The following is a 26,107-nucleotide window of genomic DNA, read 5'->3' as shown; positions in this document are numbered from 1 at the left end:
CATTACGGGAGCATACTGTAGTTTGTCTCCGCAAAATCTACCCACCATGGAAAGGCCGCTTTCTGCCATTCTCCACGTTGCAAAGATGCTGATCCGATGCAGGTGATGCGTGTCGCACGAATTCTGCCCTCTCTCAGACAATTTTTGCTCTGATCCCGCGACCAATCAGATCATTTGTCAGCCGCGGGGGCCAACACCATCTTTTCATGACCCCAAACTCATCCATCAGGGGAATGGTAAAAGGGTCCAATTCCCCCACGTAATCTCCGTGCAAGTGTCAGCGACGGGGTAAAGGATCACATTCTGTTGCCAGTTCGTTGGGGGAGCTGTTTTTCTGGACATCCCCTCTAATTGTTAAGTATCGGAGAAGCATCTGCCGGGACATATATACAATGCCTCTTGCTCAGTGAAAAAAAGGTCACATGGAATTAAATATATAGGTACTGAATATGCCGTACTGTCTGAGATCAGCCACTTGTGAGGAAATAAATACACATTGATTTAAGAGGTAAGTCTTCTCGGCAATGTTGCTTTACTTTATTTACATTGATGTATCTTCATCTTTTTTTTTTGGGGGGGGAGGGTTTATCTTTTTACCTGTAGGCAAATTTCTATGTAGTATTAGCCATCTTTTTGTGCACTGAACTCAGTAATTGTGATCAAAACACTTTCTTTTAGGAAAATGTACCATAAATGCATCATTGTCGTCTGAATGAGAGCAGTGAAATCGAGGTGGAGTTGATATCTTCCTGATTTTGTTTCTTTATATTCATGAAGCATTACTGCTTGATGGTTATTTTCTTATTTGTTTTGCTTTGTTGGTGTTTTGTATTGGAAATGAGCACAAATCCCACCTGGGTGCAACATTGTTAAAGTTTCCTGTATAGACAACTATGGCATACTGTAAAACCAGAAATGCTCACATGTATGAAACTTTTGTGAATTTTGCGAGGAACCAGAATTTATGAAGTAGAATGCGCACGAAAGTGTTTGTCTACACACTGGATTGAATGCCAGTGGCAATTTGCGAAAATTTGATGTTGCCAAAAAGCAGCTGGCTCCAATTTGCGAAAGTTTTGTGCTGCAAATATTTCTGAATTTTACAATAATAGTCATGAGGAGGATTCTGCAATCCCTTTTCAATAGCACAATATAAATATGGAATATATTGCAGTGTAGAAATGTGTTGTATGTTATTATTTTCTGCTGTGAGATTCTAGTACAAAGGAGAAAGATGTCAGGATATTTTGCTCATTTGGTTTTATTCAAGTCGTAAATGTTAATGGATACACTTAATAATTTTGAAATGCCAACAGCTGGGTGGAAACACTCTAAATTTTGTCATAGCAGACCAAGTACGAATGAGTTGCAGACAAATTTCCCCCTTTGCAAAAAAAAAAAAGAAAAAGTTTTTTGAGAGCTAGTGGCACCTCCAAACATTATATCATTTCAGTGGACGAGTGCCACATTCCATGCACAGAGGACAGTAGGGTTGTCTGTTCTTTTGGGGTTTGTTCATGTTTTATCCCAGAAAGAGCTTTTGTTTTACATCTTTAAAAAAAAAAATATAATATGGATATCTCTCTTGTCCTTTAAATCAATATGTGAGTTCCTGAGTTCGCAATGTCATGCAACAATTCTGTAGGCGTACATCATTTCTAATATAAACAATAATTATTCCTAGCATTTGGAATTTACCCGTTGAGGACGAGTCCCGAGTATACTCGGGCAGGTGTCTAGGGGAAATGCGTGTTGTAGCAAAATCAAACCGTCCTCAACGGGTTAATATGCAGGTGTGGTGCAGCTTCTTCACTATAGAGTTTACTTACTGGAAAAACAAAACAAAATAAAGACAAAAACAATATTTCCTTTCTCTCATTTGGAGTGGTAAGAAAATATGAAATATGTTTTGCCGGGAGGGTTTTTTGCATTCTGGAAATGTCAAGGTAGCTTGATTGGCATTTTAAATGAGCATGCAGTTTCACCCACGTATATATATATATATATATATATATTTTTTTTTTTTTTCATTGCGCTGGTATATTGTTTTCATAATAATCACAATATTTTTGTTTTGTTCTGTAATATTATCTAGAAATCTGAGACAGGCTGTGTGTGTCTGTGTTATCGTTTATTTGCTTGTTCTGTCTGAAGTACAATGATTTATGGAAAGTAAGATTTTGATATCAAATTCTGTGTGTACGTGTGTGTGTAATGCTGTTGAGGCATTATTTTATTGAATTTAGAAGTTTTGTCAGCCTAATTGTACTTGTACATGTGACCTGTACATCCCTAAAAGGCTTTTGATATCATTTTACTATTGATTTTTATAATGATACTAAATTAAGAAATAGTCACTTTCAGAATATTCCTACATTGTGCATTTTTTCATGTTTGTACACGTAGGTACAGTCAAACCTGTCTATAGCAGCCACTCAAGGAAGACCAAACAAGTGGCCATTATGTACAGGTGGCCACTAGACAGGGTTTTTAACAGCTTTTCTTTCAGGGAGAATGGTTTTAATGGCTGCATACGGCAGGTGGCTGCTAAGACAGACTTGACTGTATACATGTTTCTGTATATCTACCTATATCTATATAATGTTGTATACAGTGCGTTTGTATAGATGAAGTATTTAAGAATCTCTTACCCTTGGTATATTTGTCAATATATGATGAAAATAATTGCCCAATCATGTGTTTACATTCCTGGGTTATACAATTTCCATCTGTTGTTTTGCAAGTTTCTAGATTTTGGTAGTTGTGACACTCTACCAGACAACATGTCCACATCTACAGTAGATCAAAGACAGAAAAAGGTCAATGTGGGATATTCATGCATATTTTAAATGACTTTTTCTGGTGCTTGTTATTATTGTTATATTCATTTCATTACCATAATCATTTAGTAGTAATACATTCATTATTGTATCAGAATAACAGATGATACATACAAGAAACTTTATACAATAGGTAGGTCATACATGTGTGTTATGTTTGCTGTAAAAAATACGCTGCAGGGTATTAAACGTAAATCTGGTGTCAGTTTCTCACATATACACTTAATTCCTTTTGCAATGTGAGATTTGAGACAAGAACCAATAATAGACAAGGTATATATACCAAGCTGTCATATTGTATTAGATCAAAGTCTTTCATAATCTAGTTTCATGAATTCTATTCTGGGCTGGAAGATAGCAGAAGAGCGTAGCAAGGGGTGAGTTGCAAACCAAGCAATGTTCTGTTATTGCCCATGCGGCGCTGACTTGGCGGGAAAAAGAGTGCTCCGCCAAAATATTTACATCATTATTGGGCATAGATTATACCTCTTGACACATTGCAGCTATTGCTTCCACCCTGGTTGGATACCAATCTGTTCCTAGCTTGGCGACAAGGAGCGGGCAAGTTTTGTTTTGACAAGGGTCGAGTTCCCCATCTATGCCTTACCTCCACATCCCATACCCACCCAACCCTTGTGGAGTTGATGCCTCGTCATATTTCTAGCTGCAAACACGGGCAGTGCCCTTTGCCATTACAGATAGGCAGTGCTGGACTTGTTAAGGATATAGTGCCAATACTCTACCAAATTTATGATAAGCAGTAAACATGCATTACATATGACATATTGAAGATATCAGGCATGCAGCATGGAAACACAGATTTAGCACAGCAGTGGAAGTGTGCTAACAAGAGGAACAGTGCAGTAACCTGAAGTACCATTCTAGATTCGATTGACTGTCATGTTTAAGGTGAATGGCATATTTTCTCTACCAAACCTATTACAGATTCACATGTTCGTGAAATCGAAGATGACGACATGGATAATAGATAACCTTTTTAGGAGTTTCACTGAGATATGTCTGCATACCTAATGGTCAGGGTTCTTCATGTATTCCTTTTTTTTTTTTCTGTTGATCCTGTGGAGATGACCGCAGGATGTGTCGTGGAAGTATGGACTCATCAATCAAATCTTTCATCCATGAAAAATATGAGGATAGAGAGAGAGTGGTGAATAATTGATCTTGAGTCTGGCCCTAGACTGTGCCCTATATTACGAGCTTAAATTGCATCGACATCATAGTTAGGGTCGTCACTCATGATGCTCAGGCTCGCACACACACAGACACACACAGACAGACATACAGACAGACAGACACACACACACACACAGGTGCATGCAAATCCCGGCACAGATCTAGCCAGGATGCACAAGAGCGTAACATCTCACGCATGAGCTCACAAGCAGGCCGTGCGGACTGGAGTCATATTCGCCGTGATTGATGCTATTGATTTTGATATCTATCTCTGTCGGACCAGATGGACCTCCAGTCGAGAAAGTATGGTGGCCTCAAAGAGTAGATCCCTCTCAAGTTACAAAAGAACCTTTGCCACCAAGTTTTTCTCTCTCTTTCTGTCTCTCTCTCTGTCTTTGTTATTATATATGTCTTTTAAAAGAAAAAGTGATTATCCACACACACAAAAAAAAGAGTTGGAGGTCATATGTACAGTTTGATTGGTATTGATCTTTGTCTCCTAGCCTCCACTGTTACACATGAAGAGTGTCGGGCATATCGAAGCAAACTTGATTCGGGACTCTCAAGCCCCTCCCCTTCTTACCCCACCCACTCCTCCCCCTCCCCCCCCCCCCACACACACACACACACGCATGCATGCGAGAGATCAAGACAAATGTTCATGATTGCGCTGAAGGCGAAGAAGGTCGCAGAGCATCGACTGGTATCGATTTTTTTTTTTTCGGCGCGTCTAGCTTCAGCTGTGTCACCCTTCCCATCGGGTAGAGTGTAGCGGGATATGTGCCGACCTTGGAATAATTGGATGAAAAGAGGATATTACGTTTGCCGCCAGAGAAAATCTGCAGGTTAAAAGAAAAAAGATGAGAGAGAGAGAGAAAGCGATTTTGCTTCATTTTGGCGACCAGTGCAAGGGCGCAGACCTTTATGATGCAGACTATATTTTAAGACAGTCAAAATATGTCTGCCACATTTGACATGAACTGAAAAGCACATCTTGTTGAAAATAAATCTAGATCCGTAAAAGCTGAATGTTCTCAATCAGAATACATGTGTAATCTTGCTTTTTTAAATGATTTTTGTTACTTGTTCTTTCAAGCAAGGCTGGCTAAAACTAAGTTGTTTCGACGTAAGCACAGTAATTAACTTTTGTCACTTTTTATTCCCATTAGAAAATAGTAAGGATGTGACAGTGTAATCCATATTACAGGTAACTTCTGTAAGTATCCAGAAGGAAACTCAAAGCAGTTTGAATATATGCTCTTTTAAAGGAATATATGCCCTTATCAGTTAACACTATGACTTTTCACCTAATCAAATCTTGGCATATTGATTTATTGTGTGGTTCACCTGAGATGAATACGGGTCATCATTGAAATTTGTGTTGTTAAAACCAAATGATGAACAGATGAATGTGAACTCATCCATGCATTTCAATGTCTGATCATACCTTTTGCTTTTATTTAACACAAAACTACAGATGCACTTAAACTAATTGGTAAGTCAGTCAGTCATACAATTTTGTGTAAACATCATTGTCCAGCCAGACTTGACATTATTTGTTCTGTTTTAATTCCGGCATAGCAGCCCTCTGAGTGACTGATATTTCGAATGTATATTAAATGCTTAGCAATTGAGGCAATGTCAAATTTTTGTTTTCATTTCAAGGATGATATCGATCATCAGATTTAAAAAAAAAAAAAAAAAAAAAAAGGTGTAGTTAATATGAAGAGAGTTTCATGACTTTGGGTACAAAATATTGATTATTTAGGAATCTGCCCAGACTTTCCTCTGAACAAAACAAAGCCCCGCTTAATTGAGTTCCTAGTTTACTGTATTGATTCTTTTCTCTTTCATTTTGTAAGCCAGTCATCTAATTATTAGAGCTACGTGGCAAAATTGACCCTCACCATCCCTCATCCACCCACCCCCCCCCCCCAAAAAAAAAGGGGGGGGGGCAAGAGTGTCTTGTAACAAGACTAGCCATGACTTTGCTGGAATTAAGATTTAGAGATTGATGTCTTCACTGTGAGTGAATCATAATCCATTTTTCTGTCCACAGCTGCAGAAATATACCAGTCATCTAGTTCATCAGTGTTCATTGTGACTGAAATATGTATTTTCTTTATGAACTTTAGTAAGTAGGAACAACAATAACAACAAAAATCATAGTCCGTTTTTCTGTCCACAGATGCAGAAATATACCAATCATCTAGTTTGTTAGTGTGCATTGTGATTGAAATGTATGATTTTTCATTAACTTTGTGGTAACATGTATAACAAAAAAAATCGGTCCATATTTCTGTCCACAGCAACAGAAATGCACCACTCATCTCTGCCATTTAGTGTTAATTAGTGTGCAGTGTGATTATAAAGTATAATATTTCATTATCTTTACGGAAACAACAACAGCAAGAACAGATGTGTGCTGAAAAAGTGGACATTTTCGTGTGACTAATTTTGCGCACTTGGCCAGGTGAGAAGAGTTTCGCGGGTTTTTAATACTGCGGAATCAAGACATCAACTATTGGAACATATGGCAAGCAAAGATATTTGGGTGCTTTTATTTTCGCGCTAGTTTCTGTTTGCGCAAAATGCGCGCAAATTTCCACTTTCACAGTATAGGATATGGACAGATTTCCTGATTTGATTTGATATCAGGACTTAGGAAATGCATTTATCCACCTTTGATAAAGACCATTGTTTTAGAATACGTTGAAGGTACTAATATTACAGAGAAATCAAAGATTGAGTAAATGTATACAATATGAGATCAAAAACTTCAATCTAAATTTTTATATTGAAATCTTTGAATGCATGTTCTCATCTATAAGCACGGAACTTAATTGGAAAGCTTACGTTGAAGCTCTTTATAGGTCAAACAACATCTGAAGATATTTTTGTGTTTTTCAGAGCATGGGATTAACTACATGTAGGAAAAGGATAAAATGTTATGAAATGACAAAAACATTCATTGAGATAGCATTGTAAAGTGTTGGTGTAATTGCATGTGACAAGCAATTTTTCTCAACATATTTGAAGTGGTCTTCCATTGTAGGCAGACATTTATCTCAAAATTATTCTACACAAATCAGAAATATTTGAAAAAGGAGATGAGACAACAGCATTTAAAACAAACTAGAAATACCCTTTTAAGAAACATTATTCACCAGGTTAGATTTACCAGTATGCATGTTTGCCATTGCTGTTGTTTTTTGTCCTTCAGATATTGCAAATACAATATCTCGCAAACTGGATTCCGAGTGTTAAATTGCATGTACACATTGTTGGAGATGGATGAGTTGAATAGCAAACTCTAGTATTACTAAGTTGGGGGGGGGGGGGGGTGAAGGTGAGTGAAGTTTTGTTCTGATGTTAATATAAAACCAGCTACTCTCTAAATTCCTTTGACTGGAAATCAATCTATAAGATTGTGGTTAGGGGAAAATCTGAAATTAGACTTACAAATTAGATTGACTTCTAAATCTATCAGATCGAGATTTACAATCTAATTTTGGATATGTCCCTCATCTCAATAAAAGGAATTTAGGAAGTATCATGCAAGCACTTGACCTGTGGAAGGGGTTTAATTACTAATGAAACATTATGTGACAGTGATATATGGACACTGTAAAGCATTTTAGAGAAAGAAAATGAGCACATTGGGGGAGGGGGGGGAGGAAGAGAGAAGAAAGAAGCAATGTATTTGCATTCTGAGCAGGTGTTCTCACCTTTGTGTTTGCTTTCATTATGTGAATTGTTTTATTAAGCATCGTGAATTATTGAGAATATGCCAGGTATATTTGTATCATGTACAAACAATAAGGGGTGACTGGCATGCTTAAATTAAAGCACAGTGGTAGGATACTTAGTTTCTGCATCTGCAATTGTTGTTGTTGTTTTTTGACCCATTCCTTACAGGAAACCTGGTATAACAAGGTTTTTAAGTGAAATTTGCTATTTGAACTTATCAATAGATTTGATATCTCAGAGATTATATAACACATGTGATAGAAAGTAGAAATGAAAAGATCTGCTAATTCCAAGTAGAAGAAAATCAGCTGTATTTGAAAGAGTTCATTCTATCAAGACATCATTTCTGTGAGAGAATGACTGTTTGTGTATGTGGTATTTGGCCTCCTCCCTTCTTCATAGAGAAAAAGATTGGGGATTAGTTGATGTAGAATTCAACAGTCATGCATCAGGTGTAATCTTCCTGTAATGGAAAAAGTTTGCTCAATGTCCCATTGAAATTTATGAGTAATAGATGAAAGGAAGATTGCAAGAAATTGACAGTTTTATGGGAAGTTTTAAAAGCTTTTAATTTTTTTTTTTTAGTTTGTTGTTTGTTGTTGTTGTTGTTGCTTGTATTGAGCATAAGCTTATTCAGGTTTGTGACATCAGCTTTGAAGAGGTCATGATCATTAAAAATGATAGTTGTCTATGCCATGACATGTACAGTTTTAACCTATGTATGGTCCTGTCAGAGTCTGGCCAGACAGCTCTGCCATTGGGTTGCTATGGCAGCTCAGGGCTAAACGATGCATCCAAGAAGAGCCGCATGTTGAAAGCTGTGATTAGCATTCATTTGCATAGCTCATTTACTCATTAGATTTGTGTGTCTCTCTCTTATAATGAGAAAGTAGGAAGGTACATTGTAGGAAGATATATAGAGATTGAGAGGGAAAGAGAGGGGAAAGGATTATCAGAAAAAGAGTAAGAAGATGAAGAGCAAGAAGGGGCAGAGGAATTGAAATAGTAGGTAACATGGGGTCATCAAAAAGAAAATGAAAGCATTAAAGATGAGGGAGAAAAACATGAAGAAATAAACAAGAAAAATAACAGGATCGAAAGAAATACACATGCAGCTCAGATTTTATCAGATTGTTTGGAGTTTAGTTGAACAGATAGAGAGGAAGAGAGAGAGAGGAAAAGAGATGCAAAATAAAAAAAAAAAGAACATATGCAATGATGGAGAAGGAAAGAAAATTGGAAGATCATAGACAGAAACAAATAAATGAGGAGATAAATGAGAGATAGGGAGAGGTATAAAGAAAGAGAGAGATAGAGAGGAAAATATATAGATAAATAGAAAAAAGAGAGAGAAATATGTAGATAAATAGAAAGAGAGAGAGAAATATATAAATAAATAGAGAGAGAGAAATTTATAGATAAATAGAAAGAGAGAGAGAGGAAGAGATAGTAGGAGAGAGAAACAGAGAATGATGTAGCTTCACTGTGTGTGCAGAGAGTGATTGAATTACAGGATTGGCATATCGTTTTGTTACCACTTTTTCGCATCGCCGACAAACATTGCTCCAAGATGGGAATGGATTGGGTAAGGTATGGCAGGCAGTGAGCCACCCCTTCTGGCATTTGTACTTTTCACCTCCTTTTCACCTACATTTCCCAACCATCCTTGATTTTTTTTTCCCCTCTATTTCTCCTGCTTTTTACTCAAACCAGAGAGCCATATTTCCTCCATGTTTTTCGCCTGTGTGTGTCTTTTTTTTCCCACACACTAGTTGAGGTGGTTTGCCTTTGCTCCGTGAAATATGAGCTCGACTGTAAATTCAGCAAATGAGTTTCCTGCAGCATTGCTTTCGTACGTCTACTGTTGATGTTTGTACCCATCAAGACATTGTTGTGATTAGATTTTTTTTCTGAGAAAGTCACTGTCTTGGCGATTTAAATGTCAGGCTGTGAGTCAAGTCTACTTACATGTGGATTCCTTCTATTGTATATACATGTGCATTTACCAAGACTTATGACAATTTACAAATCAGTGAATGGTGAAAGAGGTAGTCTACATTCTATATTCTACTTTCTGCAATGTTTCGAAACCGGGAAAACTGTGATTTGCAGGCTGTAAAGAGACACAAATTGAATGGTTACCTTCTTGTCAGGACAATTACCCCCCCCCCCCCCCCAAATACTGGTTAATGATAAGGTTAGAGTACAGATTAGGGTTGGGTCTAGAGTTGCAGCTTAGGTTAGGGTTAGGATTAGGTTCAGGATTTGGATTAGGGTTAGGGTCAGGGGAAGGGTCCGGGGTAATTGTCCAGAGGTTAATTGCCCTGGACCCGTTACCTTACCTCCACCAAACATTCTTGCTTTCTCGCTTGTTATATGGCAAGTAGGAAGAACAAAAAAGTAATCGTTTGTATCACAACCTGTTCCTGTCCAGCAGAACATCTTTGAGGAAATAAAAACAAAACAAAAAGAAATCTGTCTGGGGATGCATAAGTTTCTCTTTGTTCAGTACTTTCACTGCAATCATTTTTTTTTTCTTTTTCCTTTAAGTCAATATTTGAGGAGAAAACTCTTGATTGTATCCTATCCGTTGTATTTTTGCCCTTGTTATTGGCAATGATGGATGTGTACATTTAATTAGAAGTGTGCAGACTTTGAGAGGATCTCCGCACGCGATCCATCCATACTCTCCATGAGAGCACTCTTGCATCTTTGCGTTGGTTGCCATAAATACTCCAAATCTTCCTGTCTGTGGTGAAATTCTCCTTCCCTCTCCCCTCTTAATACTTGCCTGTTAATCATCTTCCGCACACTTGTCTGATTCCATTTGTGGAGGTAGTGTGCAGATTGCATCTTTCTGTTTGAGAGACGAGTTTTGCGAGTAAGCAGATGCGTAATCCCCTCAACGTTCTCCCCCACCCCTAACTATCATGGGAGAGAAAACATCCAAAGTAATCAAAGATCTTTTGAGTGTCAGTGCTCATGGAGCATGCACGATTAAAAATGTCAGCATGATTAAACGGCGGCCAACATCCTTCCCACTGCCGTACACTGCCTAGGAATGTTGTTGTCATGATGATTTCATTCACTCTATCACTGTCATGATGGAGTAGGGAAAACAGAATGGGAAGAGATGGGGTTAGGGGTTAGGGGGAAGGTGATGGGAATAAATGAGGTTGGTGGAGTAGGGAGAAAGTTCAGAGATGATGGGGCTTATGGAGTTTGAGAAAGTGGGATGGTGGAGAAGGGTAAAAGGGGATTGAAAAGATGGGTGTGGTATAGGAGTGAGGAAGGTAGAGAAAGTGGAGATGATAGAGAAGGGTTAAGTGATGGTAAAGATGGACATGGTGGATGGTGGAGAAGGGTAAAGGGATAGGCAAAGGTAGGTGTGGTAGAAGTAGGGGAGGATGGAAGAGAAGATGGGTGTGGTGGAAAAGGGTAACGGGTTGGGAAAATATAGACGTGGCGGAGCTGGAGGAGGAGGTGAGAAGGCGGGGATGGTGGAGAAGGGTAAAGGGACGATAAAAATGGACGTTGTAGAGGGGGATCGAGGGCCAGAGATTGTGGAGAAGGGTATAAAGGTATGGGGAAAGATGGGTGTGGTGGAGATGAAAGATGAAGAAACAGATGATGGAGATGGCTACAGGGATAGGAAAAGAGTGGGTGTGGTGGGGGGGGGGGGGGGAAGGAGGGGAAGGAGATGGAGTTGGTAGAGTGGGACCAGGGAGGGAGTGGAGAAGACAGGGTCAATGGAGCAATGGGATAGTGATAGAAAAAGATAAGGTTTGTGATGTAGGGGGAAAGTGATGCTGGACGATGGCATCGAGGGAGGTAGGGGGAAGGGAACTGGAGAATTTTGAGATGCTGGGCAGGTACTAGGGGCTTCAGGAAGAGGAAATACCCACTTTCTTGCTCAAAATGAGTTAAAGGTGCTTGATAAACTTTAGTTAGTACTCTTCTGTCATATTACCATCAAAATTTTGGCTATGAGCAATCTTTTCTAATTTGTCGAATTCCACATATGTCATTCCAGTGCCAGTGGGAACTGATTTTCATATTAGCGCTAGTTTTTGTGGATGTGTATCTTTTTCATGATTATTTCCAGATATTGGTGGTCATAAGCCATGAAAAAAAAAAATGATGGAAATTTAAGATTTGTGTCCTGGGAAATCTCTGTGTTTGTTGTTGACTGTATCCATCTCATTACTACCTGATGTCAATAAGAATTCCACCCACAGGGCCAGTGAAGTTTGTTCATTAAAGCAAAATCACCACTTCGTGGATTGAGAATTCAGGCAGTATGATGCTGCTGTTGGAGAAAGTGATTTTATACAAATTTGTTTGTGTGCTGTTGTTGTTGTTGTTTGTTTGTTTGTTGTTGTTGTTGGTTTGTTTTTTTGTGTGTTTTTTTTTTTTGGGGGGGGGAGGGGTCATTTACCTGTATATCAACCAAGGAAATTGAGAGATACAGGTACAAGTAGAGGTGCCTCCTCTGGCAATAATAAATTCAGGTCTACAGTGTCCACTTGGCAGAGAAATTGTCTGAGATATGCAACTTTGCCCATTTTATAGCTTGTCTCCGTTTTTCAGACCCTCTTTTGAAGTGATTTATTTGAAGCTTTGCAAGATAGACTTTTAAAGGCAATTTGCCTCTCTGCACGCCAAAGTGGTCTTGTGATATGAAATGTAATAATATAGCGTTAACGACTTGGCAGTCGGAGAAAAGAAAAAAATTTTCTTTAAACCCTGCCATTTATGAGAGCCGGCAATGGGCAAAATGACATGTGCAAATGGACTGGGTGCATCTGATAAGCTCCGTAAATGTCATCGGGTTGGAAAGGCAAACATCTCAATTACACAATGAACATTGGCATTGACCGATCTAATAAGCGCGCTTTCTCAGAATGTCAGCATCAACCCGGGGTGCCCTCTCCTCGGGAAACCGCCGTGTCGCTCCCGGAGTTCGGCGAGTTAGCGCTGATAGGAATATATCCATCAAGTGCGTCCTGTCGTCAAGTCTCGCTGTAGTCTCGCATCAAGACCTCACCATTTGCATCAGTCCCTTTCTGCAGATCTCTGGTCTGGTCTCAAATGTACTCCCATGTCTAATGCACTCTCACAATATACAAATACCAATTGAATCACAGTAACCTGTTATTTCTTCTATCCCGTAAATTTTTCTCTTTTCTTTTTGGTAGTAGAGTATTTTCTTGGAATTCCTTTGTTATAAGAATTCCATATTGATTAGAGCAGTTAGTGTTTGATTGAACTATATTTGCTGTGATGACCTTTTAATAAGAATAAGAAATTGATTTTGCTTTTCAAGCAGCTCTTTTAGTCATTTTCTTTCACCTCCCTACACATCACAAAGCTAGTCAGGGCTGTCATATAAATCTATTCAGAACTGTTTAGTTTGTTTTGCAGCAGCCGCACTGTACTTTACTTGGGTTAATCCACTGCATATAAGGTTTTGCAATCACTATAGATTTAGTATTATAACCCACCAAGTTCTGGTAGGGAAAGAGTTGATTTCCTCTGTCAAAAATAAGCAGCCATACAGCCGACATCGTAGGATGAGGCGAAAAGGTTGGAGTTGAGAGAAGGGATGTGGAAGCGCGTGCTAAACATGTATTGCAATAAATCGCTTGTTACGTGTAATGATCGGGTATACAACGACGCTGTAGCCATTTCTTGCAGTGCATGGCAGGATGGTGGATGCAGGCCAGGGAGACAGTCTTTCCATTCATGTGATGTTCTGTGTGAAGAAGAGCTGACGTTTTCAGGTACGTGCTCCACACATTTAGCAGCTACAGCATGTGTAGATATCAAAGGTCATCGATCATGGATTTCTAGGTTCAATAGTCTTTTCAAATCATTGACTTTCACCATGTTTCAATCAGCATTGATTTAGAATCTCTGTGAACACACCATGAGGAAGGAAAGAAAGGGTATATTCAGCGAGTTATCCTTCTTCTAGATCTGATCTTTTTTTGTCGATCATACTACTGATCTCTTGGGCATGAGTTCGCGATGCTCGCCTCAGTAATCGATCGTTTTTGATACGGAGCCGTTGCATTGTGTACACAAGAAGTATGATGAGCATGGCGCATCATCTCCGCTCTACAAATATCATCATCTCGTGATTTCGAAGAAGAACTCGTAATCATCCCCGCTGTCCCAGTTTGGCCCGCTGTCTGCGGAGGAGCACGGAGGTCAAATAGCTCCCCCCAGATTAGAAAACACTTCAGAGATCTTAATTTGAGTTCAGGGGCTAGCCAAGACAAGACTGCAAAAACGTGACTTCTAAAGAGCTAGAGGATAACATGGCCATTGGTTGGATGACTCTCATCTTTCATTTGACATATATTTGTATTCCCTGATGACATGGATTCATAATTTCCTAGGAGCTTGTCTCAAAACTCTGAGCTTTACCCCTTTTGAATAGATTCTGCACATGACCCATTGCATGCAATATGCAAACCCTGTCTCCTTAACTTTGCCTGTAGCAGTCTAATGGATGGATACATTTGCTCATTTCTCCTCACCTTTTAATGGTGTGCTGTCACTTTTACTTTAAATTACATTTCATGCACTTCACTCTTTGTCCACGGTGTCTATTCATTCTGATAACAGAATGCAAATTGAAGGATTATTATTTCATGTTATTCTGTCTGAGACATGAATGATATTTTTCTTGTTACTGTTCCTGTGTTTATGTCATTTTGTAATGTCAGAATGTTTAACTGTAAGTGCATCATATTTTTGTCATGATCTGCAGGATTAATCCTCTATCATGCCTTTCTGTCCATCCTTCTTTTCTCATCCATCTCATAAGCTGTTCATATTGGCATCATACCAATATATTTCTCTCTTTCTGTATATATGCCTCTCCTCTGGTTGGAGACATGCTTGTCCCGAAACACTCCCATCCTCCTGTCTTTACTTGAGGTGTTTTCTCGGTCCTCTTTGCCATATCGCCGCCACGGCTGCAAACCAATCATCCTTCCCCCCAAAGATCCTGTTTGCAGTCTGCTCGGAATCTGATTATTGCTGGGAGATTACTCCGGTGCTATATCGCATCCCAGTAGCTGGGGCAGTGGTTTTGCTGCCGTACAAATTGCCTGCATCAGGCCGTGCGCTGTTCCTTGAATAAAGTATTTGTGGTACCGTATTTGCATAGCTTTGACGGCAAACTTTTCCACCTCATGCTCTGTCTCAATCGTGCCTACTCTGTCGCTCCAGCCAAACGTGGACATTTTAATCTCCATCAAGATTTGTATCTGTCAGGATTATGTACGTCGTCTCCTTTCAACCATACAGATATTATCTTGGGTGAAATTCATACTTGTTGTAAGCAAGTTCACAGTCAGGTTTGCTTTTTCTTCATCTCCAACATGATAGCAATTATGTACAATGTAAACAAATAAAGAAAAAGATGCCAGCATAAGTCATCAAAAAGCAGGGTTCATTAGTTGACATGTACACTGAGATTGCACATGATTTTAAATTGCACCAGTGTCACATTTATGCTGATATATTGTTGATATGGCACTATAGAGTAAAATATCAGTAGCATTTTTCATTCTTTCTTCATAGTTGCCATCTATTTTGTTTTTACTAAAAATGCATCTAGAAGTGCAAAAACATTACATCTGATTTTCAGGTAAACCAGAAAATGTAAAGACATCTACACATTCACTGTCGCTCATCTGCAAAACGTATTTTTTTCTGCCATTTCAAGAGTTTGAAAGTCTCTTTTTATTCTATCAAGCCATATGCCTTATCTCCATGTCTGCTCCAATATAGATCATAGATGGCATACTTTTCTCACTATCAGAAATGTGCATGTGATGATTGCGTAGAGAAGGAGATAGATGGACCAAAACAGGAACAGTTTTATGTTTCCTGCTTTCGTTCTCCCAAATAGGTTGAGGGTGTTAAAAGCCGATGAAGAAATGTAATTGTCTGGGTATTGATTTTGGCATAGGCCGGCTAGAGTTACCAGAGGATCCTCGCCCAGCGATTGGGACCGGGAAGACATTAGCCGTGAAAGGAGATCCCTTTGTTTCACTCTTGAAATTGGCGCAGAACTAGGTCAAACATAACACTGAAAAAATAATGGCCATGCTGCAAGGTGTGGTTGCATTCACACCAGAATTTTTATCACAATCTGCACTTTTTGCATTGTCTTATTATAAATCCCATTCCAAATCAAGATGCAGCGTGTGAGACATCACTATGGCACAGATGCAGTCAAGCAGTTTTGAAGAATCCACTATCAAGGGTGTGTCCCTCTCTGCCACTCACCGTGGAATGAAAAATCAGTGGCATCATACATATGATGGGAAACTGCAATCTTCCTTGTAAAAAAAAAAAAACACAGGGAGGACAAATGGGCTGAAGGGCTTTAATAGAACTCATTTGTCATGAAAATTATGCACACAGGTTAAGATATTACTGCAAAGGTCCGATGTTTGTTTGCTTGTTAGTTTGATCATTTTTTTAGAGTTTTTTTTTTTTCTTCCATTTTTCCATCTGAGAATGTGGCTGGATAGCCCGTATTCAGCTGCACTATAAGATGGTCTCCCACAGGGTCCAGTTTCATGTGAATTGCATTCACATCAGCAATAATTGAAGGAATACTGACAAGAATGAGTGCCGTGGTGGTGGTTATGGTGATGATTATCATGAGACAGATAATGAGGGCAATAAATGATGGTTTCTATAGTTTTGATAATGGTGATTGTGATGGTGATGGTGATGGTGATGGTGATGGTGATGTTGTTACTGGTGATGGTTATGATAATGATGGTGATAATGATATAGTTATGATTATGATGATGAAGATGATGATGATGATGATGATGATAGTAATGATGATAATGGTGGTGATACCGATGATAGTAATGATGATGGTGATGATGATGGTAATGATGATGATGGGGATGATGGTAATGGTGATGATGATGATTATGGTGATGGTGATGATGGTGATGATGATTATAGTGATGGTGATGATGGTGATGACAAGGACTATAACGAAGGCCATGAGGAGGATGAGGGGCTTGTTTTGCATCATTGAAAAATTATTTACAATACATAACAAACTCGCATCATACGGGAGCCATTCCATCATTAGCGCTGTGTTTTAAGAGTGTTCAAATGCACAAAAAGCCCCTAGGCGATTTTCAACTTAAAGGTGAGGGTAGCTTTTGCATTGGTATTGCGAAGAACATTGACAATCAACAGAGATAGAATGTGTAATTATAATAGTACTTGCTATGCCTGTCAAGTGTTAACCACCTGCTAAGTTACTCAATCCCCCCCCCCCAAAAAAAAAAGAAAGAAAGGAAAATGGTATGCAAGGGTGGAGTGGAGTGAGGAGTGAATGGCCTTCACGAAAGGCACCTCTTTATCTGCTATTCCGTATCGAAATGATCCAGAGAACTCATGCGCGAAATGGACTAATTGATTCCGGTAGCCAAGGTTTATGGTAGAGCTAATCTCAAATAGGAAATGAAACAAAAAATCATACATTTTGGAGAGTCCAAGGAAGAAGATGAAGGAAGAAAAAATATATGAGAGAGAAAACAATCCGAATGATTGGGGGAGAAAAAAAGGGGAGAAGGTGAACTGGAATCCATTAGTGTGTCGGTCCCAGTGGATCTCATGCTCTCGGAAAAATTAATTTCAACGATTCCTGGCGCGTTGGGCCTGTGAATCAATCCGTTTTTTTCTTTTTCTTCTTCTTTTACCTCTGCCATTTCAGCCAGGCCATCAGTGAACTTGCGGTGGCCTCGCAAATGTGTTTTTATTCCCAAAATGTGCTTGCTTTTAATCTTGCTGTGTACAGGCAAATGGAAACACTGAATGCGAGACTCTTCAAATTCATGCATTTACATGTAACATGATGCATTCTCCATTGTATTTCTTCTGTGGGTTAGCTTGTAACGTACTGTTGAATACACATGAATTGACACTTGCCAGAATTTGTCCAACTACATGCTTTGTGATTCTAAACTTTGAACAGTTGTCTGTGTGAACAGTCATGTGTAGTTTCAAGAACACCAATACATTTTCTCCTAAAGCAAATTTGTTTGTTCATCCCATTTAAAGCACATGTAACACTGTGATTGTGATAATGGATTTGTCTTCAGGCAGATGCCGTCTTTATGAGTTGTATGGTGCTAGATTTGCTTCAGATGTTGAATATGTGCATATAGATTCCACATGAAAATTGTTTGCTGGTAAAGGAGAACATAGCAGCTATTTGAAGTAGAGGCTAGAAAGTATGGTGGCTGCAAGAATAACAAAGTAAAGTTTGGTCACAGAGAGAAAAGTCTTCAGAGATGCCCAAAGGAATGATAGAAGAAAGTGATGAAAAGAAGAACAAAGGACAGAATAGAGAGGACAAAGAGAAATTATGGAAGGAGCAGGTTATAAGCATAGATAAAGATTTAAGTAGATTTGAAGTTGGAAGAGCCCAGTGCCCCTAAGGATGATGGGCCCAATGATGCTACACGCAGCTCGTGGAGGAATCATCGATTGTCGTTTCTCGTTAGTGTCGCTGTGGCTCATTTCCCAGCTCACTGACAAGGTCTCCCCCCAGGCACCCATCTTTAAGAGCCAAATTTCCCCAAACCTTTCAATCTGCACCCTTATCCCATTGGCTCTGATCTGATTTCAGAATTGCCTCTGATTACCATTCAAGTGTTTTGGCTCTGAAGTTATTGAACATTAAAATCCTACCCCACCCCCATCCCACCAACCACCGCCACTACCACCAAGTTCTCGAGAGTGTAAAGATGTTTGAAAAGGATAAGTATGAACATTATGCCCTCCAGTCTCTTTGGGTCTGCTTGCAGGGCATGACATACAATGTACTTGTTGGTGGAATAGACTGTGAGTATTTGTTAGTTTTGTTTTGCTTCATGATTAATTCGCGAGCATTACAGTTGTCAATCCAATACTGTCTGCTCCCGAGGTTGGCGGAATCCTGTTGCCGTCGTTGAGATTGGATTATGAGGTACACCATTTCAATCTCCAACATCGTCTTATTAGCCATCTCTGCAGAGATTTACATCATCAGAGGCTTGGGGTATAATTCTTTCTGTTCACTCCGCTACTCAGCTCTCATTCAGTGATGGTCTTCTTCTCCTTCTCTCCAGTAATGATAACTCACTTCCATACCAACATTTGCTAGATTTTCTTTCTTTCTTTGTCTTTGAGAGGAAAAAAAAAATAGACAACCTTACCTTCCAGCCTCTGACTTTGCTAAACAAAGTAAAAAAAGAAAAAGAAAAATTTTTAAAAATCTTAAAGTGTAGAAGATTTTGTGTGATAAGTATATTTATATAATCGTGCATTACAAAATATTTCTGCTCAATCATAAATGTTCATATTTGAGTTGTGAAAGCATCAGATTAGATCTCTGTGTTTGTATGTGTGTGTGTCTGTGTGTTGTGTCTGTGTGTTTTCTTTTTTATTGTTAAATTGTATCATATAGTGTTTCAGTTGGAACAAGACTGTCATTCTGATATTCTTGGGTATAAATTACCCTCCATGAGCTCATTCTGACCTTGATGTATCTTGAGTCTAATATCGACATGATTTGTTTTGATATCAATCTATATTAACCCTCCCCCATTAATTCCCATGTCTGTACCACACTCTAATGAAGCCCTCCATTAATCTACCACTAATTGCTAATCATCGGCTGATAATCAAATATGTGTAATGGGTGTCGGAGCCCGTGATACTTAATTTGGTCAGCGGTCCCTCTGAGAGGAAAGAGGCATGGCGGTCAGTTTGTGCTCGTTCGGACTGACCTTGGTCAGAATTGACCGCTCTCCAGACCGCAAAGAGACGTTGCACTCGGTTGTTGACACCCTGTAGGTGGCCAGCGGATACCCTCAGACTCTTTGGACCCTCAGACTCTTTGGAGAATCGAGAGCAATCCTTGGTACTGCTACTTCATCATAGTTAATCATAATTACTTACCAATTTTCTTAAGAATTTCAGAGAATTTGGATGTGACTGTTACTTTAATATAAGAAGATGGGAAGATTAAAGGCATTATTTACCATTTGCAGATGAACAAAAATGCAGCTTTAGTGCTTCAAAATAGTTCTAAATTATGAGTTAGGGATAGAAACAACCAATGTAAAAATGTTAATCAGTATAATCAATGTTAAGTATTGTTAGATATACAAAATGTGAACAATGGTTATAATGAACTTGCTCCTAGACTAAACCATCTACAGTTGTGGTTTATTAGAAATATAGTGATATCTCCTTTAATATTTTAGGCTTTATTTCAAAATCTTATATGGTAGGATATTTTGTGATACAACTGACCTACAGTATGCATCGAATGTGATTATTAACATTTTATAAATCACTGCTCCCAATGGTAAACAATACCTTTAAGGAAAACTAATGTTATGTATTCATGTGCATTTTAGATTATAGTAAGTTAAGATTCAAAAGTAGGTACGTTGGAAGTTTAGAGAAAAAAAAGTGTACTCATTCTTGAGCTTTCACACAATGACGATATGTGACCTGCCACAACAAAAGGATCCTAAAGTCGCTGATGGCTAGGCCGAGAAAATGGAGTTTGAAGTCAGATCATGAAAATTGGTCAAAACGATCAGATTTTTGTTTGCGGCATAATTTTGTAGTCTAATGTCTTGTCTATCATCTGCCAAAATTTCGAAGCTAAATGATCAAAGGAAAGGCAAGAAATAAGCATTTTTCTGGGCCATGATTTTCTGACTTTCAACAGAACAGAAATTTGTCCAAAGATTTGGATTTAGTGCCGCAGACTCCGCCCCTAGCAACGAGGGAGTGATCTCATTGGTCAGTGCGTGGCATCCTAGCTACTGATTGGTCATGCGTAGACTGCTGGCACTGTTCAGCTTGAATGAACATCGCAGAGGGTACAAGGAGCATGCCTTCTATTGTCAAGAGGTGAAAACTGTCTTGCCTCCCTTTGATCTTGACAGCTAGGAAGGAAAACTTTGAAGGCAATTTTCTCGAAACAGATTTCCTAAACTACTTGACATGTGCTAATAAAACCATCTATATCTCCCCGACCGAGTACTTGTACGAATCGTGTTATCGTGTTATATATGAAATTAAGGAAGAAGAGTAAGGGAATAATGTCATTTTCAGAAAATCATCCTCCCCGACTTGCGGATCCTTATGTTGTAGCTGGTCACATATGCTAAGAGAAGTCATTGAAGGTCCATTATCACTTGATTCTGATGGTTTGTGCGAGGTTGTTTTCATCATTCACTTTCATCAAAGGAGACATCAAAGTCGGTTACTTTTGGAACAGGATATTCCACTCATATGGCTGTTCTGGTATGAAATTTGTACTTTTTGGAATAGATACGTGTAGACTGACAGAAAGAAAGAGAATAAGGGAGGGGAAAAGGGGATGGAGAGAGAAGGATAAAATGAATAAGTTTGAAAGGATTTGCAACCGTGATTTCCTGTGTGGAAATGGGAGTTTTCAGTAATTCATGCTCCTGCATGACAATCTGACAAGTATTCATATCCTTCCCACTGTCGGAATCTGACTGAAGTGAGGCTTTATGGATGAGGGGGCACTTATTTCCTGAATTGCCATATCCATGGGTGGGAAAGAAATCAGCAACCGTATCACAGTTTGACCTTTGTGATTCTAAAACAGACAAGATGCTTCATGGTTGCCATCATACCAATATTGAACACCAATCTAGATGTTTCTCCTGTTATAACAAGAAAAAATGAAATCCTCTGAATGTTCTTTCTAATTCATTGTTATGTAAAAATATTTGACAATTTTGTGAAAACAGCAAATTCATTTACCAAGTACTGCCTTATCATGAAGGCAGCATTTGTACTAAACATTCAACAAAAACTTAGGAGCATTGTGTGGCAGACCAGTGGCAAGGCACTCATGTGTAGAAGCTGATCCTGAAACACGAGATACATATATCTGGGAATTCTTTGATAACTCAACAAATCTATATTACATTTAACTTGCTCAGAATAAGAATGGTTCTTTTCACCAAGATGAAATTAGTGTGAAAGGAACACCCTGCCTTTTTTATTCCTGTGAAGCATTTTTGGAAGTTTCACATCTTCCCCTGATAGCAGCTAACACACCTCCTCTGCACGCAGAAGTTTTTCCCGTTATACCATCTAAGTCTACAGTTTGTATTTACATTAGTCATCTGTTTACTTTTTCACAGAGGGGATGGGTACTTGTGCTTTTTAACCAGCCATGAAAGGGTGGAAATACATTGTGTGATCCTGCGATTAGCATCATTTCATCTGCAAACAGAGCTAATGTAGCTCGAAATAGAATTCCCCATCACTTCGCTGTACAGCCTTTATTTGAATCTCAACATTGTTTCCCGGCTTGACAGCCATTAGTGGCAGTGATGAGATTAAACAGAGACAGATTCATATCAATCAAGTCAGATTTGGAGGTGGGAGCTGGGATCATTATTAACAAGTGCTGGTCTTGCCCCCTGATGCATTGTCGGGTGGATAATCGATGGGGATTGTGTTGCATAATCGTTCTGGAGCTTTGCTCCAGAAATCTCATCAGTCCAGTGCATCTATATTACCATCTCTAGGTCTTCTGCGGTCTTATTTGCTGAAAAAGACTGAATTCAACAGGATATGCTCCTCGGAATTGAGGGGCAAGATGAAGAAAGACGTGTGCATTGGCATGTGAATGATATTTGCTAATTTATATTTGTGCTTTATGTAACTATCATCTGATTCTTTATCTCTTACCTGTTTTACATGAGGGGATTTCACTCCAGAGCTTGTTTGCTTAAAATTGAGTACCAGCTGTAGAAAAAGACAAGATCAGTGATAGTTAACATCTATTTGTGGCATGAAATGAGAATGCCCACATAAGTTTCTGAAAAAAAGGAAAATGTCATGCTTTCTTTTTGCCTGCTTCTTCAAGTGGATCCAAACACAAGAGAGCTAAATGTAGATTTGTGTCACTGAAAAAGCAGTCATCAAGAAGGATGATCTTTTGCTTGATTGCCCATCGGCAAATTGGCAATGCCAGTCTTGACGCAACATATTGTCCAATATCACTGCGGGCCAACTGACTACCTGTCATCAGATGAGCTCCCGGCCCTCTCTGACGCAAATTTGTTGCGTCCGTCGCGGGGCACGCATCACGTTCCGTCTCTTTGCGCTTCTCCTCGTTAGATACTCGCTGATCCTCCATCTCCATGGCAACCAGAAGCACTTCATATTGACATCGTTGTCAGATCATCTTCAACATCGTCATCATCAGAAAGAAAGCCATCTGTGCGACTTACCAGATAATCCCTACCCAATCTGGCAATGTCTCTTTTTCCTCTCTTCCTTCCATTTCAGCCTTCTTCTTCTGCTCTTCTTTTCTCTTACTATCTGTTTCTCCCCCTCTCTCTTTCTTTCTCCTGTTCTCCTACATGTACTTTACTTCTGAAATCAAAGACAGATATTGCTAAATGCATTTTTTTTTCCAGTTTGACCTCCGTATACAATGTTTATGTTTTTTATTGTGTGAAAACATTCTTTTTCCAGCTGTTGCTTGATGTATGGAATTCTTTATCGTATTCTGTAGCAGTGTCTTCTTTCCTTCTCTTACTATACACTGTAACCCCAACTGTTGTTCTTTCATATTTTCTTCTGAATGCCTGCTATCCTCAACATATAAACCAGTGAATTCAGTGAATTCTTGGCATCTTAGGAAAGGCTGAAATTTGAGCTGTTAATGGTCTCTGTCATCAAACAGTGTAGTGTAGAATTACTTTAAAGAGGAAACACATGACTCAGTTTACCCTCCCCCCCCCCCCCCCTTAGAAAAACACAATCTTGAGTTTCCTTTTAAGAACATTTTCCCTGTTTTTCCACATGCAAAAGAAGGTAGTGGTTTTATGTACCAATAAATTGGCCTTACACAGCAGTTTGCCTGTGTGTGAATCCCCCAATTTGCTGGCATTCATTTACAGGACAGAAGGCTTCATAATCTCAAAATAGCAGAGTGCGATGGCATTCCGTGCCTAGATTGTTTTGTCAATAAGCAAAGTTTGACAGAACTAACTACATGGAAACTGTATGAGATAATTTTGGAATCCTGCTACCACTTTGCTGAAAATTCAGGGAGTGCTGAGATTACAATAAAGTTGTTGTGTTATTGTTCTTGTTGCGTACCAAATGGAGAAGCTATTTAAGAAGACAATGTTATTCAGGGATGGCAGATAACCTGAGATAGCTCAAGATTCCACACTGTCTGTGCAGTTAAACTGCTCACTGTACATACTACAAGGAAGTTTAAAGATTAGCTCATCACATCACATACATGTAATTACTGCTAGAGTGTAAATGCCAACTACTGTTTGTGATTGGTATGTCAGATATTGATGTGTGCTGATGAATAGGCCAGTTTACAAATATACTCAAATTAAAGGATATTCTATTGAATAAAAAGTATATTCCATCCCCTCATACACCTAGCATGCATTTCAATACTTTGGATTCACTTAGTATACATCGGATGTTGCTATGTCAGGCAATCTTGGGCAAGCATTCTGATTGTCAGAAACATTTTTTGCCATAAAGATATTCACAAAGTGATATATGTTAGCAAATCAGTCTTTATCAGGTGAATGACATGAACATTTCATGATTTTACACATTTAATGAAAAAGACTTAATTTTGTCATTTTAAATCCTGTTATCTGAGTTTCTCTTGACTACCTTCCAAATGAGATGAAAAATAAAAGGATTGCAGGCAGTTCTAACCCACTTTTTGTCTGATTGTGTCAGAGACACAAGGAGATGAGATCAAAGAATTAGGTAAGAGAGATTTAAATCAGGAGGGTTGCCGTGACAACCCCTCTCATCCTCTCGGCTCACTCCGAGCCGCCACCCTCCAAGCTGTCACACGCTTGGCGTGCCAAGGGGAGATCAAGGTGCTCCAAGCCCAAAAAGAGTGTCTGCCTACTTCTACCTGTCTCAGGGAATCAACATTAACCCACAAATGACTCCTCGCTGCATGGGGAAGTGATGAGGGGGGAAGGCTCCGGTCTAATCAAGCCCAGTAGGGGGATGCTATGGATGAGGATGAAGAAAGATGATGAAGATGGTAATGGCATGAGGTGGGCAGATGTCCAGTGGGGGCGGCGTGACTGGTTAGCCAGGGAATCAGGGGTAAACCTGTGATGACCAGTAAAATCACTTTTGATCGTCATGCAGACAGTGATCATCAATCAGGTGACTGTGGTCAGATTATGCTAGAGCAAAGTTTAAGATGAAGATGATGATGGTAATGATGCTGATGATGATGAGATGGAGGGGAGTGTAGGAGGATGATGGTGATGATGGCAATGTTTGTAGTTGGATTTGGGAGTATAGTGCCTCATGGTGCAGAAATGTGTGGCAGGATGAATAGAGCTGATTTAATCATTGTGAATGCTGCCGGTGCTGCTGGTGATGATGATGGAGATAATGATGATCCTGGTGGTGGGGATGATGATGATGATGATAATGATACTGGTGGTGGTGATGATGATGATGATGATGATCCTGGTGGTGGGGATGATGATGATGATGATGATGATGATGATGATGATGATGATGATGATGATGATGATGACGATGATACTGGTGGTGGTGATGATGATGATGATGATGACAATAATGACTGGTACAAGAAATTGACTCATCAGTGACCTTTCTTTTGGAGAGAAAAGGAGAAAAGAAATGGTATACCAGTGAGATATTTCTTTGTCATGAGATTATTCTGCAGTTTTGTATAATAATTTCTGCTTACAATGATCAACATCTTATAGTATTCTGCATTACTTTGATTATCGTTTTCCAACCACCCAGTGTACTCATGAAGTCCTGCTATGAAGCACCACCTGTTATTGAGCAAAACAAAACAAAAAAAAAAACAAAAAAACAAAAACACACACAGAAACAGCATATCTCTCACCAAGAGCCAAAAGCCTTTCAGCATATCCAGGTGTCAGTAGCAGTCGCAAATTTCATGTACAAATGAGCCGTGAGGTAGTAAATGAAGTGTTCAGAATTGATTATTTGCGACAGTGTTTCCGAATGGAAATACATTTTCTCTCGGGAAATGGCAGGAGTTAATCTATAAACTTCTTTTGAATTTTTAGAAAGGCTCCACTGACTTTCAATATAGATCAATCAACCAACAGGGGATTGCAATCATCCCAGAGCTAGGGGGCTATAGGTGGCCTATTGATTTCAATGATCGGTTTCCCGGGTCGCATTTCAATTAATGGGTTTCA

The 26,107-nt window shown here is 39.2% G+C and overlaps 1 protein-coding gene across 1 annotated transcript in view; it reads left to right on the top strand.

The window, feature by feature from the left end:
* LOC140242416 (dystrophin-like) overlaps positions 1-26,107 on the top strand; it is a 278,004-nt gene that overhangs the window by 113,359 nt on the left and 138,538 nt on the right. The gene's annotated exons all lie outside the window — the stretch shown is intronic.

Source organism: Diadema setosum, chromosome 19, assembly GCF_964275005.1.
Source record: "Diadema setosum chromosome 19, eeDiaSeto1, whole genome shotgun sequence".
In the NCBI taxonomy this organism is placed as follows: domain Eukaryota; kingdom Metazoa; phylum Echinodermata; class Echinoidea; order Diadematoida; family Diadematidae; genus Diadema; species Diadema setosum.
Note: the sequence above shows the minus strand (reverse complement) of the source record. Positions and strands in the feature narration are given on the sequence as shown.